The following is a 19,204-nucleotide window of genomic DNA, read 5'->3' as shown; positions in this document are numbered from 1 at the left end:
TAATAATAATTATTATTATTAAACAGTCAAAGAGGCAACAGCAATAGCATTCATAGATTTTTTTATTTAAAAAATTACATAACATAGCTGAGCAGCTGTGGGACAGTAGAAGCTAGAAAAAGAGGGGTTTTTTTACACACACATCCTTCGCAAATAGCCACTGCATAGATGCAATTTTCATCAGCATCACAATGGGGGTGGGGGGGCAGGTAAGAGTTGAACTCTCCTTCTCCAAGGCCTGCAATGGTGCAACACTGTGTACATTTTTTAAAAAGTGTGCATTATTTGCCATCTGTATCAACACAATCAATGTTATGTCTAGTTTGGCCCTAAGTCAACAGTCCCTTCTGCTTACTAAGGAAATGTACCTTGCAAAATGTACCCTACTGATATTAGGAAGCCATCATCCTTGTACTGTTTTAAATATCTGATGAAAACTTTTGTGTTTTGGTGGGTCTATTCCAGATGCATGATTTGGTTATATGCTGTCTGAAATTTGTTTCAGATATTTTATTCTGTTTTATAGTTTTAGAAGTTTTTAATAATTTTTAAACATTTTAAATATGTTTTATTTTAATTTTTCTTTTTATTATTTATATGTTTGCCACCTTGGGCTCCTTTGGGAGAAGGGTGGTGGGATATAAATTTAATAAATGAATTAAAAGCTGCTGTGAATTCCAAAATACTTAGGGAAGGAGAAACAAAAAGCAGGATGATGTGACTTAGCGGGCATTGCTAAAGGCCTATTTTTGAAGTCAAACTGAACAACTTGGGACCAGTGTTCGTGTGTGACCGTCTTACCCCATATGTGCCCACTTGAGCACCACTGTTATAGGTGCCACAGAATACTCATTCTGCACTGTAAGAAATCATTCTTTTAGTGTGGCAGCACCTACTCTTTGGAACTCCTGGCCTATTGACATCAGGCAGGTACCTTCTTGGTATTATTTTGGGCTGTTATGTTGATGTGTTTTAATCCTTTTAGTCTGTTGCTGTTTTAATTGTTCTAAAAATGTTTTTCATTCCTTGTTTTTAACTTTTTTATGATAATTTTAATGTTTTTTGTAAACTGCTTAGAGGTTTTTTACAATCAAGAGGTATATATATTTTGTTAAATAAATAAACAATAAATAGATGTGAATAAAGTATTCACCTAAAGCAGTCAGGAGCAACCTATGATTCTCCTGATATTGTTGACTTCAGTTCCCATCAGCCTCAACCAGCATAGCTAATGGTCAGGGATGATGGGAGTTATAGTCCAGCAACACCTGGAAGATCACAGGTTGCCCACCCCTGACTTAAAACACGGGACATGTAGTGTTCCAAAAACAAAATAAAATAGTGTGTTGGCAATTTACTCCAAAATGAGATAAACCTCATAAATAGAAGAACAAAGATACAGGCAGGCTGTGGCTATTAGCTGTGGAAGCTGACCAAAATCAGTCCTCTCTAGCCATTTGCCCAACTACTGAGTTCTTGCAGAATATTTGTGAAGATTATGGTGGACCTAAAGGTTTAAATAATTGTCATCATATCAGTGGCAGTGCATGAGGAGCAGTGGAACAATAGCAGCAGTGCCGTCCCAGCAGTGGCGTTGCGCTCACTGGGATGGGGTCGGGAAGGCGGTGGCATTTGGCAGCAGCCCTACAAGTGTGCGAATACCTGTGGGCCCACCACTGCCAACCCAGAGCTCCCCTAACCTTGCTGCTGGCAAATGCAGTGCTGTTCTGCTGCTTCTCTCATGCACCACTACTGCATCACATGGAACCCCCGGAACACATGGCCCTGTGTGCTACTGGTGAAAAATTGAGTTCAGCAGAGTATAGGCAGCATTATCAAAGTGCTGATCAATGTATAGAGTGGTTTAGTAAATGGGGTGTGCATATAAATATTGGCTGTATTGGTGTGAATGGAATTTTGGGAGGAGTGTGTGAGAGAATGAAGGAGGAATGGACTAAGAGAAGGTATTTCACCTTTCCCTCAAATGCGCAAATTTGTATGCATCTCCATCATTCTTGTAAGGCAGCAATGGGGAACCTGTGACCTTTCAGATGTTGTTGGGACTCCCAACTCCCATCAGCTCCAGCTATGGTCAATGATCAGGGATGATAGGAGTTGTAGTCCAGCAATATCTGGAGGGCCACAGGTTGTCCGTCCTTGATACAATGCAAGACAAATGCACCATGGATAGCTGTGCTCCAGTTTCTATCAGTTCTGCAGACAGGCATCAAAACAGTGCTGTTTCAGCTTGGATGTGCACAATTTGAAAGGTTAACATATTCTGAATCTAATTAGATTAGAATCTAATTAGATGTACTGTATCTAATCTCTGAAACACGCCCTATCCCCAACTGCTATAACATCTTTTCCCACATACCTGTCCTATTCCAAAACCATGTGCAATGCCTTTTGCACAACCACATAATGTGGGGAAGCCTTATTACTGATGCATCCAATTTTCTAAAGTTATAGAATAATGCAGTAAACAGAGTGCGTGGGAAGCATCTGCAACCTGATTTTTTTTTCTAACCATACTAAATCTATAAACAAATCAGAAGGCCCTTTTTAAAAAATGTATGAGACTCTGGGCAGAGCCAAATGCTTTGAAATCCCAGTGAAATTTCTGAGTTGCAGGTGCTTGTGATCATCTGCTGTCCCTAGTCTGTATAAAATTAGATTGATGGAGGAATATTTCAGATCTTTTTCTTTCTTCCAAGACTGCAGTTCCTGAAGTCTAGCAACAGCTGCAGCCAAGTGGACAGTTTGGGTCTAACAGGTGAACAAAATGCTATAATTGAGGCTGTGAGTACATTGCACTAAAATATATATATGCTCAGGCAGTCCATGTTCTGAGCTAAGCAAAAGCTGAAGTGTGACCTGTATAAATTATGTAAATTATGGATTTGCTTTGTTTTCCTTACTTTGCACAATTCTTTAGGTTTTGTACTCTTTTTGGAGAACATATTCTGGATTTTCTAGCCAGGGATGGGGCCAGAACTATGCAACGCTCTGAAGCCCTGCCCCACAACCATTGAAAATCTTATTCAGACACTCCTCTGCCTTCTGAGACTTCAGCAAACTCATTGCCACATGTTTTCAAACCTATCTTCATAGCCATTAGAACTAGAAACTAGTTTTTGGTTTAATGACAGCTGAGATTCTCAGGATATTGACTACTGTATTCAGTATCACATTCTGCACATTTTATGCACTCCCAATGAATCCAAGCACACATATAGCCTGGCTATAATTCCTTTTTTTTTTTTTGGTAACTGCTGGGATCAGTGACACTAATCCATTTTACACTGGGGCTATCCTTCAAGGCATGTTCCAGGATGTTCCACCAGTACCAAATGGCTGCATCCTGCCTGGAGAGAGAAGATGGGACTATACTGAGCCACTGCTGCAGCTGTCAATTGCACTGGCTTCTGGGACCAATTCAGTGTGATGGTTTTGACTTTTAAAGCCCTTCAAAGCCTGAGAGTTGCCTACCTTGGAGAACACTTTGCTGTATCTGAACAAAGAAAGCTCTTACAAAAACACACTCCCAATTACTATTGCATACCCTCTAACATTTCAGAAATAAAAATGGCCACTGTGGAAGGAAAGGCTATGTGCAAGACAGCTTCCTGTATAGCAGGCATGGAGAACCAGTGCCAACTCCAGGTGATGGACCCCAGCTCCCATCATCCCTAAGCATTGGCCATGCTATCTGGTGCTGATGGGATTTGGAGTCCAGCAAAATCTGGAGAGCCACAGGGTCCTTTATATATATATAACTACTTGGCTCCCCTAGCCTCCTGTGGAGGAAATCACCTGCTTTCTATTACATATAAATCTTATTCATTTTTATTTTTTTATTAGATATATATCCTACCCTTCCTCCCAGTATAGGAGCATGTCAGTTTGTTTGCAGATTATGAAGTTAACTTGTTAACTTAGTTCTGGTCTGTGGCTCAAATCAGAAGGTGTTGTAGCCTGACCTGGTTAGGGTTGCCACGTCAGAAGCATCCCAAATCCTGAGATTTCAGGGGCGGCCCCTAGTGATGTCATTAAGCATCAACCACAGTTGCTTGGAGCATACCACTTAAACAAAAAAAATTCTCTGATTGGAAATTAAGATAGAAATCTTCACTAAATGACAGTGTTTCCAGGTCCAGCTGAAGTGATGGGATCATTACTTCTCACCTGTTTAGGGAGCCTGGGTAGGGAACATTTAATCTAGTCTACTTGCTTCTGGCAAGAAGGATTTAAGTGCCCTCAGGCTCAGCCAGTCACCAAAAGGCCATTATAGGAAGATGGGAGATGTTAGATGGGAGCACACAGGAGAAAAGATGGATGCCCCTGAAGGCTGCAATTCTAAACACACTTACTAAGGGCCTAAGCTACATAGAACTCAATGGGACTTGCTTCTGAGCAGATATGGTTAGGATTGTGCTATTGGTAAGGTTTGAGTAGGGATCCTTTGCAAAGATATCCTTATCCAAGCAGGGTTGGCAACCCTGCCTGCCTTTTAACATGGCTGCTCCAAACTTCTTTACAGATTTGACCCTTCACTGCAAGGAGAGATCTGACAAATGAGGAAGAGTTAAGAAGATTCCCTACCCTTTTCTGCCTACCCTATGGGCTGCTATAAACTCACTTTGACAGCCAACCCAATTCCAGTGAGTAATAACGGACAGAGAGAAAACACACATTGTTTGATCTACCTTCAGAGGCAGTAGCTTGGGAACAACAGCAGTTGAAGCCACACTTCTCAATACGTGAATTCTCTTTTACCACGTTTGGGCAAGAAAAAAACGAACATGCAAACAAGGTGCATCATCAGTGGGTTTAAGGAGGTTGAGCTGAGCACATGGAACCACTATTGTTGCTTCTATGGATGTAAGGAAGTGAGGTCAGAGGTAAATGAAATGCAAACAGAAAAAAGAAAAGACAGTGATGATTTATTTATTTATTATTTGATTTATATCCTACCCTTCCTCCCAGCAGGAGCCCAGGGCGGCAAACAAAAGTGCTAAAAACCACATCAAAACATCATAAAAACAGACCTTAAAATACACCAAAACAAAACAAGTTTAAAAACATATTTTAAAAAGGGTTAAAAAAACATATATATTTTTAAAAAAAACATATTAAAAAGCAATTCCAACACAGATGCAGACTGGGATAGGTCTCAAAAAGGCTTGTTGAAAGAGGAAAGTCTTCAAAAGGCACCCAAAAGATAACAGAGATGGTGCCTGCCTAATATTGAAGGGGAGGGAATTCCACAGGGTAGGTGCTGCCACACTAAAGGTCCATTTCCTATGTTGTACAGAAAGGACATCCTGATAAGATGGTATCTGCAGGAGGCCCTCACCTGCAGAGCACAGTGATCAACTGGGTATATAAGGGGTAAGACGGTCTTTCAGGTATCCTGGTCCCAAGCTGTATAGGGCTTTGTACACCAAAACTAGAACCTTGAATTTGGACCGGCAGCAAATGGGCAGCCAGTGCAATTCTTTCAGCAGTGGGGTGACATGTTGGCGATACCCTGCCCCAGTGAGTAGTCTCACTGCCACATTTTGCACCAGTTGCAGCTTCCAGACCAACCGCAAGGGCAGCCCCACATAGAGCACATTACAATAATCCAGCCTGGAGGTTACCAGTGCATGGACAACAGTGGTCAGGCTATCCTGGACCAGAAACGGCCGCAGCTTTCTTACCAGCCGAAGCTGGTGACAGGCACTCCTAGCCTTGGAGGCCACCTGGGCCTCTTGCGACAAAGATGGATCCAGGAGCACCCCCAGACTTCGGACCTGCTCTTTCAGACGGAGTTCAACCCCATCCAAAGCAGGCAACTGACCAATTATCTGAACTTGGGAATCACCAACCCACAGTGCCACCATCTTGCTAGGATTCAGACTCTGTTTATTGGCCCTCATCCAGCCCAACACCAGTGTGATGTAATGTGGTGGACTATGACCTGGGAGACCAGGGTTTGAATCCCTAAATAGCCACGAAGTTCACTGGGTGACCTTGGGCCAGTCACTGCCTCCCAGCCTCAGAGGAAGGCAATGGTAAACCACCTCTGAATACCGCGTACCATGAAAACCCTATTCATAGGGCCGCCATAAGTCGGGACCGACTTGAAGGCAGTCCATTTCCATTTTCTGAATAAACATGCATAGGATTGCACTATAAATACCTTTACAGGTTGTGTAAATATAAACATGTCTGACAGTCATGCTTATATAAATATTTCTTCATACTATGTCCGATAAGTATCTGATTTCACACTATACCAAACTGGCTCTCTGAAGCAAGTCCCAAATCCCAATGTTTTTAATGGGGCTTACTCAAACAGGGCAGTATGCACAGGACTGCAACCTCAAGTGATAAGGAACTTCACTCACCCAACCCAAAATTCAGAATTATGCCACTTTAAGCTGTTTTGCAACCATTTTATACTTGTTATGGTTATTCAATTTTAAATGGATTTATTCCTTGTGAGCTGCCTTGGTTTCCAATCGGCAACCCTATCTCACAGGGTTGTTGGAATATACACACACACTGGAGATGTAAAAATTCATACACCTCATATAATAGTTTATTGTCAAAACCATTTGTCATTGCAGAACATTTTTAAAAAATAAAATCAGTATTAGTTTCCTACAAAATAAAAGCAGTGACACCTAAATAAGCCCTACCTAATTTTTTTAAAAAAAGGATTGGAGAGGAACAGAAAGATTTATACCACAAACACAGTCCTTTGCTATATTCACTCAAATGTCCCATTGGTTTACAACACAATCCTAATCATGTCTACTCAAAAGTAAATCCTACTGAATTCAGTGGGGTTTACTCCTAGTTTGTGGGATTAGCATTGCAGCTTTACTCCCAGAAATCAAATATAGGATTAAAGCTTTATATTGGGATGGTTTTCAAAACAGGCTATAAATTTGACAAATAAACTGCCCTCTTCAACAGCCAAGGAAAATTTAAACTTCTTTGACTCCTCATAATTAGAAAATTATAATGTATTGTAATGGCAACATAAACTACATGTACACTTCTTTTAAATTTCTGTTCCAAAATTATTTGAAAGATAAAATTTATAATATACTATTTTTGCAAGTAATTTAAAAAGCCCTGCATGCACACTTTTATTATAAGCATAATTGAAATGGTTTACAGCAAACAATTGCCTACCAAGATCCTGCTGTGATTTTTTGTTTTATATCTCCTGCACACAGAGAGAAAGGGACTTTTGCTACTGCTGAAAGCTATACACTTTCTCAGTTTATGAGATTTACAGACAAGTAGGAAAAGATAACAGTTTCTGGCCTTGCAATGGGTTCTAGCAATTACCTGGAGGTCAACAAATTGCTTGTCAATCATAAACCTGACTTCATTTATTGGCTACAAACCTGAAAGGGTGGGGTTAGAGCAGCCAGCTATGAGTTCATTTAACAGAAATTGGGGGGCTGCCGACAGTTTGGTGTATACCCCTTGAACCTAGACCCTGGACCACCTAGGAACTTAATTTTTTTTTAAAAATGAAAGCTGAGAGTCTTGAGATTGGGGTGACTTACCCAGAGACCTGGAGAGGACCCCAAATTCCAGAGTCTCCAGGTGAAAACTGGAGACCTGGCAACCCTAGACCTGATCTAAGGCTCAAGCTGGAAGGTGAAAGATGTATCCACCAGTATCTTGCTTCAGGGAGCAGATTCAAGGTGGGATTTTGGGATACAAAGGAAGCACAGGCAAGACCTGATATAAGTTTTTTAACTCTAGAGATTGTCTAGAGGAGAGAAAGCTTGATTGGTTTGTAAATCTACATTTGACTGTATACCTTCTCCATGGTGGGATGTGCTGGTTTTCTGTAACTATTTCTGTGTTAATTTCCCCCCCTAAGAACTACCTCTTTTCCTTAGTAATCTAATTTTAATTCAGATCTTTCTTATAATACCATCCAATACCCAAGCTGAGTTCTATCCTACTTTGAGTTGTTTTTAAGGAGACATAAAGAACTTTTTAGGCTATGTGGCGGAAGGCAGCCTTGTAGAAAACTTAATTCTTTCACCTGGTGGCAGCGAGAGTTTTAACAGGTAGAGTGGCCTAGGAAAGGAATAGACTCTGATTTGGCGGGAACTCCCTTACTCCCATGGTACAGGACCCAGGGAAGTTGGGGTGCCATCACACTTCCCATTGGAATTGGGGTTCTATTGTTCCCCTGCAAATAACAAACCTCCCCCCCTTCCTTTCCTCAGGCTGTCTTCTCACTGCTGCAGAGTCGTTTGAGTCTCTTTCTTGCTATTCCATTGAACCTTCTGGTGCAACCCCTGGCTGCTTGTTCTTGGAGGTGCTATTTGCTACGTGATTACAGCATTCTTAGACATATATTGATAGCCATGTTTCTTTGAAGCTTAAGATGAGGATGAACCAAACAAGGATGCTTCTCCAAATAGGCTCTTATCTTTTGCACGGCATTAAGTCTGAAGGTCAAACCCTGCTAATAGCATTTTTATGATTATACAAATGTAGGACTTCTGAGCAAAAGAATATGAAAAAGCCAACCTTTCAAATGATTAAAAATATGCAAATTTTGGCAATGCGTTCTTACTTATCTCAGAGTGATAGGAGTGAGCATGTGCACAGCAGATAAGTTTAAACATGGTGGGGAAGTGTTTTCACCTAGGCTGAAATAGTTCAAAATAAGTTGATGCAGCAGGTGTTAGGCTGCAAGACAGAACCAATGTATTTGGACTCCAACCCTATAGTATACACCAGGAGTGAGGAGTGTTTTTTAGTCCAAGGGGTGCATTCCTTCAAGGGAAATCTTCTGGCGGCACACACCAGTGGTGGGCAGGGGCAGAGGGAAAGTGGAAAGGGCAAAGGATGCTACTCTTACCTAGAGATGTGAAGGCCCAGGAAAAACCAGAAAAAAACCAATGGAAAACTTCCCATTTTTCTGGGGGGAAAAACAAAACAAAACACCCTGCCCTCCCCAGTTTGGCCCTTTACATCTCTCCTCTTACCCTTGGACAGCAGACTACGTTCCATCCATGCAAAAGACAAAGGTTTCTACACTCACCCATATCTCACTCTCCACCCTCCATCCAGGCAAACAGGAGGCATGATCATAGTTCAAAGACACATTCCATCCAGGCAGAAGCCCTTGAGGAGGATGTGGAGCCGTCTGGTGGGTCTTAGGAGGGAGTATTGCCTGGGGAGAGTCCTCGGGACCAGATACAGAAGCCTGGAGGGCTGCATTTGGCCCCCAGGCTGGAGGTTCCTCACTCCCGGTCAGAGCTTGGAAAAGTTACTTTTTTGAACTACAACTCCCATCAGCCCCAGCCAGCATGGCCACTGGATTGGGCTGATGGGAGTGGTAGTTCAAAAAAGTAACTTTTCCAAGCTCTGCTCCTGGTATACACATTTACCTGCCTTAACTCCAGCTGAATTCGGCGAGTCTTAATTGCTTGAGTATACATGCATAAAATTGTGTTTATAACTCAGTGGTCTTCAATCTCTACTGACATTGGACTACTTTTAATTTTTCTTTGGCCTTATATAGGAGTCATTTTTGTGTCCTCCCCCATCTCTCTCTCTCTCTCTCTCTCTCTCTCTCTCTGGACACATCTACATAGCACGGACAGGAAACCTGTGGTCCTCCAGATGTTGTTGGACTGCAACTCCCATCAGTCCTAGCCAGCATGGCCAAAGGCCAAACAATATATGGAGGGCCACAGGTTCCCCATCTTGTCTTTATGGTCATTCCTCCTCTCCCTGGAACCCATGAGACTGGTAATTCTGTGAGGAGCATTAGGGATCTCTACGATCCCAAAACTTCTCAACACCCTTAACAAACTACAATTCCCAGGATTCTTTGGTGGAAGCGATGACAGGCAAACTATATAAAAGGAACATGCGGTTCTAATGTAGATTTATCCAAACCATAGGTGCTCCTGAGCAATAGTCACAGAGGATCTGGACCACAAGGGAGGATTCCTTTCTTTCCTGAACGGGTGCTCCTGGATTAAATCGGTGAGACTGAGAACAACCATATTGAATGGCATATAGTATGATACAGTACAATCTTTCGGATGGCATGTAGTGCAATATAGGCCACACAGAGAGAGCACATTCACAGGCTTCTTCCTTGGCACAAATGAAAAGTGTTATTCATGTCAGCTTTTCTATATACCAACCACATCCTAAGCTGGGATACAATTATTAAGGGAGAAAGAGAATCTCTTTGGGCTCTTGGCAAAAAAAAAAAAAAAGCAGTCTGTCTATTGACTCAAAACAAAAGAAGAAGCAGATGCTACCCACAGAGAAGCAGCTAGAATTTCTATCAGGGTGACAGACAATCATAGAATAGGGAAATGTGACAAGCATGTGAGTGACCAAAAATATGTATGCATATGCATGTTAAATACAATGGTGATGTGATAAAATTTGGACAGAGGGCTCTATTACTATTATGGTACTGAGGATTCTAAGAGGCTCTGAACTGATGTGTGCCTATAGGGAGATGAATTGCATAATGCCCCTGAAAATGGGCCTTTGAGCTGACTCGCGTATTAAATTTTGCAAACACAGGATGCCCAGAAATCCAGAAAAGTCTGGTGTGAATATTGTATGTGCATCAATTGCTTCCTTCTAGCCAGCACTCACATTTTCTATTCTTGTTCTTAATCTGGTGCTTGGGACAGAGCATTGCTAATATCAAGCTCAGGACCCCAATGTCTTCTGGAACTCCTCTCCCGATATGAACCTACCCGGACCCTTAGATCTTCCTAGGCCCTTCTCCAGGCCACCCCCTGAGTGAGGCTCGAAGGGTGGTGACAAGGGAGAGGGCCTTTGCAATTGTGGCCCATCTGTGGAATACACTCCCCAGTGAGGCTTGCCCGGTGCTTCCGTTGACATCTTTTTGGCACCAGATAAAGATGTAACTTTCCCCCCCAGACATTTTATAGACTGAGATGATGTTGCTTGTTATTAATATGTTGCCAAAGCTTCCTGAGGCTCCATATGGGTGGTGTGGTGCTTTTGTTGTTTTATTGTTTGGTTTTTATAGTATGATGTATTTGTTTTTGTTTTAACATTGTTGTAAGTTGCTTGGAGACCTTCAGGTATCAAGCGACTAATGAATCAAATAAATCATCATCATCTCCACAGGTAGTGGAAAGGCTTCTAAGGAAGGCTAGATGTGACATAAGAACCAGCAACCAAGTGGTCATGTAGCAAAGGCAGCAGTATCAGAAGACAAGGGTGGAGCTAGCTGGGTGGCAGGTGCTACTATCTTCTTATTAAAGTATTCACATGATGACCGTACATTGTGGCATTGTTGACATGGAGAAGGCAGATTGGTATGAGATGCTTGCTGATTCCGCCCCCCAAGAAAAAAACTGGGGTGGGGCCCCATTTTGGGGTAAGTGGGTGAAAGATGATTCTCACACACCACCTGGCAAACCCGTGTAAAAAGGTGGGTAAGCTAACTCCAGATGTATTTGCAGCTGCCCTTTCTCTGGATTAAGCCACTGAGCTCAAAAGGGGACAGAAGAACTGGACTAAGTTTGAGCCTCCATTTCATTGCCTAAATTTGGAACAGATCTCTGCCTTAGTGAGCCACTGCCAGTTAGAGGAGGCAGTACCAATGGTATGACTTGGTTTCAAGGCAGCTTCAAATAGGCATCCCTTTATGTAGCTTGACTTAATTTGCTTAAGCCACAAGCAGGGAGGCTGTGGCCCTCCAGATATTGCTGGACTACGTTCCATCATCTGTGATCATTGGCCATGTCAGTTGGGCTGATGGGCACTGGAGTCCAACCACTTCTGGAAAGTCACAGGTTCCCCACTTCCGGCTTAAACTGAGTAAAAGTTGGGCCTTTCCTCCCCCACCCCTCCCCTTGCCATCCATGGCAAAATAACTACTTTGGTGCTCAGGAACAAACTAGGCAAAACAACAGAGTTCTGTGATAGGAGCTTCAGGGAGAAAAGGAAGGTTTTTCATTGGGGGAGATGGTGTGATCTGAAACTAGATTCTACCTCCACAGCTGCAGAGTGGTGTGGATCCAGTTTTAGATCCCATTTCCCCCTGTGCTGTTTTCCCAATAAAAAATATCTCCCTTCCTAAAGCTCTTATTTGCCCTGTTAGGTCTGCACATGCAGGTTTTCTGTGTGGAGCCTGATGGTCATGTTTTTCATTGGGGAGAAAAAAGCACAGGGAGAAGAGTTACCCCATCCCTAGCACTACAGTCCTAATTCAAATCAGCCCATCTCTCTCTCCTGCCCACCCCACTAGGAATGGACATTGTCTCATTTTTTCACTCTTACATTCAGTTCCTGCATTTCTGTATCAGTTTCCTTTACAAAAAAGTTATTGTGCATTTTAGTGTGAATTGCTTTTAACATACACATTTTTGTATGCAGCTTTGCCTAATATATTCATTTTTGTGGAGCAGTTTCCCCTAACGATGCGATTTTCAAAATATATGCATTTTAATGTACACTTTACCCTTGTACAGTATGTGCATTTTTGTACACAATTACTTGGCTGGAGAACTGCACTGCAAAATTCAGAGAAGTGCACATTTCAAAGGATGGCTGTGTTTCAGAAAGTGTGAATTAGGATAGGTTTGCCTTTAAATAATAATAATAATAATAATAATTTTTATATCTTGCCCTTCCTCCCAAAAGAGCCAGGATGGCAAAGACACAAATAGTAAAACAATTAAAATACCTGAAAACAATTTCAGTACAGATGCAGACTGAGAAAGATCTCTGCTGAAAAGCCTGCATAAAAGAGGAAGGTCTTAAGCAGGTGCCCAAAAGATAACAGAGATGGCGCCTGTCTAATATTTAAGGTGAAGGAATTCCAAAGGGTAGGGGACACAACACTAAAAGCCCAATTCCCATATTGTGCGGAATGGACCTCCAGATAAGACGGATTCTGGATTTCTGGGATCTCTAGTATGGTCCTTAGTCTTTCTGCTAAGGGAATACTCAGTTAATTTACTGCTGCTGCTTTTCTCTAACAAGTTAGAGGGTCTGGGGAGGAGAGGTCATTAGCTAGGGAAAATATACCAAGGATTATGTGGGTTTTGGTCTAGATAAAAAACAAAAGGGTTGACTCTGACCTTTCACAATGGAATGAAAAGTTTGCTCAAGGTAGTGTCTTCTGTAAAATATCCTTTCTGTTGATCCATTATAATTCAGAAACATAGGTCAAAGTCTGACATTTCCTAAAGGAGGCATGGACATATTGTGGTGGCTAGTGATGAGAGTTTGATGAAGAGAGAGACTGAGGAATGCTTTTGTTTTCTTACAACTGCATATTCTGGAGTGTTTTCTCTTCTCTTTGAGGCATTGATAAGATCTAAGTGGCAGCAGATCTTTTTTAAAGGGACAAGACAAGATACATACACATACACACCATTGAATAAGCTTGTTTGATGGAATTTTCTTCATGCCATTCATTGTCAACTGGATTCAGGAAGAAACGATCCTGCACATCTGATCAGCTAGAGAATCTTTCGGGTTTTTTTTTTGTCTTTCTGAACAGTATCTTGCCTTTTTTGTCTCCTTTTTTGCTGAAACTATATGAATTGTTTTCATGACCTATTGCTTCATGGGATTGTTCACTATATTCTAGATCAGGGTGGGGAACCCCCAGCCTGCAGGCCACTCACCAGCCGGCCAGGCCATTTCCCCAGAACCATGCCCACCTGCCCCACACACCTGATGTCATCCATGATGCTGGGTGTGGGGCAGGTACAGATATGGCTGCAGAAAGGAAGACTGAGCTCCCCACACTTCTGCTGATGCATGGGGAGGTTTGATCCTACTCAGTTTGTTTGGGCACAGCAGCCTGTTCATGGGGAAACTGATTGGTATGCCAAACCCAAAGAAAGCAGGACTGGAGTCCCTGCACATCAGATGATATGTGGGGAGATTGATCCTGCATAGTTTGGAGGATGCACCAGCCTATTCCCGTACTCTGAGTATTGGAGCTGCCCTAAGCCCTGGACATATGGTCCAGCAGGTGGCTCTGACTTCTGAAACTTCATTTGGCATTGCCCCCACACACCTACCTCAGCAGCCCTGCATGGAAGGTGTTTTCTGGTCTCCTCCGGTCTTCTTATTCTCATTTTCTAACCCTATGGCTGAAAAGCAGACAATTGTTTGGGGGAAGGGCCGTAGCTCAATGGCAGAGCATCTAGTTGGTATGCAGAAGGTCCCAAGTTCAATCTCCAGCATCTCCAGGTTGGGCTGGGAGAGACTCCTGCCTGAAATACTGGAGAGCCTCTGCTGTCAGTTAGTGCAGACAATACTGAACCAGATAGACCGATGGTCTTGACTCAGTATAAGGCAGCTTCCTACGTTCCTCACTAAGATCGGCATGATAACAGCTATTGTTGCTTTTTGGGAATTATACTATGACCAAACAGGCTGTCAAAGCACTGCAGATGATGGAAGACCCCAGATGATGGTAGGTCCACTCCAGTGTCTTCTCAACCCCAGATGATGGTAGGTCCACTCCAGTGTCTTCTCAGAGCCTTTTGAGCAAGATGCTTTCAGAGGCTCCCCTTCCCTGCGTTCCTGTCCCATGGCCCATTTACTTGCCCTCTCCCTCTGGGCCCAATCCACACCACTTCCCTGGAGGAGAGAAAGCAAGGCAAGGGTGAGCTACTGTTCTTTCTCTTTGCTCTTGACACCACTTACACATTTAGTGAGAGCAGGTGAACAGGGAGCATGAGTGAGGAGGAACAGGGCCTGGGGACTGTGAGGGCCAGCAGTGGGGTCCCTGTTGAGGTGTGGGCCTCTGATTCTGACTTCTCCTGACACCTGCCCTGAGTCCATATGGGGGCTTCTTAATACTGTAAATGGGTCGTTCTGATATTGTACAACAGGCCATAGGGATACAAGTTTTTTTTTAATTTGTCAGACTTTCCATGGAAAGTGAAAATCCTGAATAAATGGGGGAAAATACAGCCTGGCATTTTGATACCAATGTCATTGAGTGAATCCTACAAAAAACACACACAACTTGAATGCATAAAGAGCACCGATCCCATAATTAACACCCATCTGAAAGTGTCCCTAGGTCTCAAACTGATGGTAACTTTGTATGAGACAGCCAAACTTCCACAGTCTGGAAAAAAAAGCAAAGCTATTGTCTGTCTCCAGCCTATGTTTTGGCATCGAAATCTCAAAACAATAAGCAAGCAAGCAAGCAAACCTGTACACAAATCATTAAATCAAATTGAGGTGACCCTTTGGAAAATGAAGCCACAGAATGTGTCTAGCAGGTGGAGGAAAGGAGAGAATTGTTTTCAAGTTGTACCTCTTCCTTCAGGTAACAGAAAACAAGGGTGGAAAATCATGTACAGAACAACTCAAAGCCAGCACACTTTATAGGCTTGACTCCTCCAGGTCTATTGACAGGCACCATAAGAAAGACAACACAATAGATTTCTGTTGTAGAGGAAATTAAAATCAAAATGCCCCCAAGACAATCAACAATAGGACCAGATTGGGGTAGCAGCAGTATGTGTCTTGACATTAATTGAGAAATGATAGCAGGGCTCTAGAACACACAGACATTTTACACTTTATATGCTTTTCTGGGGCCAACAAAGATCAAAAAGGCCAAATTAAGGTAGAGGTAAGCTTTCAAGCCTTCATTATTCAAAAGGCTTTTTTATTTTCACCAATGCACTAGCTGTTTCTATGGAGACCGGAACAAGCCAATCTTGACAAAGGAAAAAGAGATGGAGAGGGCTCTTCTTTAGGTTTCTGTTTCCACAGAAACACATGCCATAATTGCAATAAATAAAGTTGGTGTTACAGTCTTCAGCTAACTTGAGGCCACGGCACGTAACAACAAGCAGCCTTTTCTGCTCTGTTGGCCAAGTGAGCCAGAATCCCAGTTCTGCTGAATAAGGAATGACAGCATCTCCTGGAATGTCTTATGAAATTTATCTTTACAGCTCCATATGTATGATTCGGGGTGGGGGATCCACACAGGCTGATGCCTTCTACACTTGCATGTGGATTGTGCCAATCAGGCTGCACTCCATCCATGAAATGTATGCCATGTGGATTTCCTCATGGAGAGTATTACGCCCTTGTTGCAGAAGTGCATAAGGTAGTTATATAACTTTAATAAAAGGAGTAGAAGTCAGGAGAAAGTCTGTAGACTTGTATGCCTATTTCACTTTCCCTTCTGAAAAGGTGAGATGTGATTTGATGTCACTTTACTGAGGATTCCTGGTCAGTAGCTAATTTTTGTCAGAGGTCAGCTTTTGACTGCCTGGATGAGCAATCCAGCAGCAGGAGAGGGCTGTTGTCTTCATATCCTGCTTACGGCCTTCCTGAAGGCATCTGGTGGGCCACTGTGGGAAACAGGATGCTGGACTAGAAAGGCCTTTGATCCAATATCCAGCAAGGCACTTCTGATGTTCTTATGATTGTTTGGGCCCAAATATCCTCCCCCTTTTCATGCGACCACTTGTCTCATGTGAAAGGAGGGGACTATTTGTAGCATCATTCTCAATCTCCTTCCACCACCACCACCAAGGATGCCCCTGTGAATGCCCACGAACACAGATGTATCTACAGAGGCCTCCCCCTGGTGCCCCACACCCCTCCAATGACATTAGGCTTGGAAGAAGACTTCTGTTGTTGCCAATAGAAGGGTTCTTTCAAAGGGGGTGATTTGGGGGTTTCAACTGAAGAGGGCAGAGTGATCCACCCACCAAGAATGCCCCTCTGCACCACAGTTAGGCTTCATAGAGGCCTGTGATATGCTACGAGACTAATGGCAAAAGAGGAGAGGCAACTGTCCCTCCTCCCTAATGTAGTTCAGTGGTAGAGTATCTGCTTTGCTGTAGAAGGTCCTAGGTTCAATCTCTGGCATGTCCGGAGAGGGCTGAGAGAGGTGCTTGTCTGAAAGCCTAGATAGCTGATTTGTTACAAGGCAGCTTCCTATGTTCCTATTAAGCTTGAGGAAAGCCTTGTATTAGTTCCAAAAGATGGCTTTTTTCCAAGCCTAATTGTTCCAGAATGGGTGGGGGAGATGATGCTCCTGGAGATTATAGTTGGGGAGGGAAAGTTAACTCTTGCCTCTCCAGGAAGATCAGCTCCCCATTAAGCTTGGGGGCGGGGAAGCAAAAACACTTTGTTTCAAGCATCATTGCTGGTGACTGTGGGAGAGTCATGGTTGACATGCATGCATGTATTTCTGGTATAGTTTTTTTTTGCTGTGGGGGGTTGAGAATGAGATCCTTGATAATGTCTAGGAACCAATAAGCATGAAAGACTAGAGTGTTAGCTACCGAGAAGAATCTGCTTAGTGTCTGACTCACCTCCTTTCACTCTGATTGGCTCCAATCAGCAGGAAAGGACAAGGAAGCATGTTAGAAGTCTCTCTCTTCTCATTAACTAGCAGACTCCCCTTTCATGCTGATTGGCTTGTAGGATGCTGGAGACATAGGGACCCTGCTGGAACCCTGCTCCCAAAAAAGTAAAGGGTCTAAAACCCCCGCAGACCCTGCACAATTACACCACTGTCCATGACAGTTTATCCAACTTGCAAATTTGTTCATAGGCCCAAAAGGTTGGCAATCCCTGCACTAAAACATGATGTAACATTGTTCCCATGGGACACTGTGCCCCAAATTTACAAAGTGAACACTGTCAGATTGTGGAGAGCAGCTAAGCCATTGCTTTAAACATCTGCAAAACATTCTGCCCATTTATTGTTATTATTATTATTTTATTATTTAGATTTATTAGTTGCTTGATAACCAAAGGTCCCCACATGACTTACACAATTTTAAAACCAAAAACAAATAAAACACACTATAAAACATAACAATAAACAACAAAACAATAGCAATAACACCCCCCACACACACAGCCACAGGAAGGTTTGGCAGCGTATTAATAAAACAAAATACCACTACCACAGTCATGTCTTCTTTAAAGGTAAGTCCATCCCCACCTGAACATTCTTACATCTTCCCACAAAGATTAACCCAAGCTTGGAAATTCCCCTCTAACCCTGAAATCCCCCCCCCAAGTCTGCGCTGAATATGTCTGGCTAACTCTAATTTGGTCACAGGAATCCATCCACATGGTGGGGCCAACTGCAGGGGTCATTCCCATCAAAACAGCATCCAGTCAGGGCATCTGGGGGGCATTTAGGTGAGAGAGACAGCCACGTAGTGGGTCCCATCCAAACAGTCCTTGACCTTCATGGGAAGAAGCCACTGGGAAGTGGCCCCTTAGTCTGCTGCCAGATACATATGAATAGGTCCTAAATTCTTCCCTGGTTTGTTCTAGGGGTCAAGTCAATATTTATTTATTTATACATACATCAATTCACTGTTTGAAGTCTTCAGATTTTTCTTGTTTGCTCTGCATTGCACCAGTATGGCCCTAATATTGTGTGTTTTTCTTCTGAACCACTTTGTTATATAATTTCATTGAAAATGGAAATGGCCTGCCTTGAAATCGATTCCAACTTATGGCGACCCTATGAATAGGGTTTTCATGGTATTCAGAGGTGGTTTTCCATTGCCTTTCTCTGAGGCTGAGAGGCAGTGACTGGCACAAGGTCACCCAGTGAGCTTCATGGCTGTGTGGGGATTTGAACCCTGGTCTCCCAGGATGTGGGTGAAAGGTTCCATCCATTCTGGATCTCTGTGGCTTCTTGTCCGTTTTTGTCACTGATTGTAGGGGAGCAACTGCCTTCTTCTCTCTTGGGGAAAGGCTGTAGCATTAGAGTAGAGCATCTGCCTTGTATGCAGACAGTCCCAGATTCAATCCCTGGCATCTCCAGGTAGGGTTAGGAGGAAGTCCCTGGAGAGGCACTACTGATCAGTGTAGGCAATACTGAACTAGATGGGCCAACAGTCTGATTCAGTATAAGGCAACTTCCTGTGGTCCTGTGACAAAACGTGAAAATGTCTCAAATCCCCCCTTCCTTTAGTTACACTTTTTTTTTTCTGAACTGTGAATCTAAAAGCCAAGATTGGTGCATTCCTTTCATGTGCGGTGGCCAATATATTTTAGGTGCTTTTATAAATAATAAATGATGGTAGGCTGCTCAGTGTGAGGAACACCATGACCTTGATGTACTGTGGCAAATTTCAGCCTGGTTATTAGCACATGGGAAAAGTTATCACCAAGGTAACTCAATTTCTGAACG

Source organism: Rhineura floridana, chromosome 1, assembly GCF_030035675.1.
Source record: "Rhineura floridana isolate rRhiFlo1 chromosome 1, rRhiFlo1.hap2, whole genome shotgun sequence".
Lineage (NCBI taxonomy): Eukaryota > Metazoa > Chordata > Lepidosauria > Squamata > Rhineuridae > Rhineura > Rhineura floridana.
Note: the sequence above shows the minus strand (reverse complement) of the source record.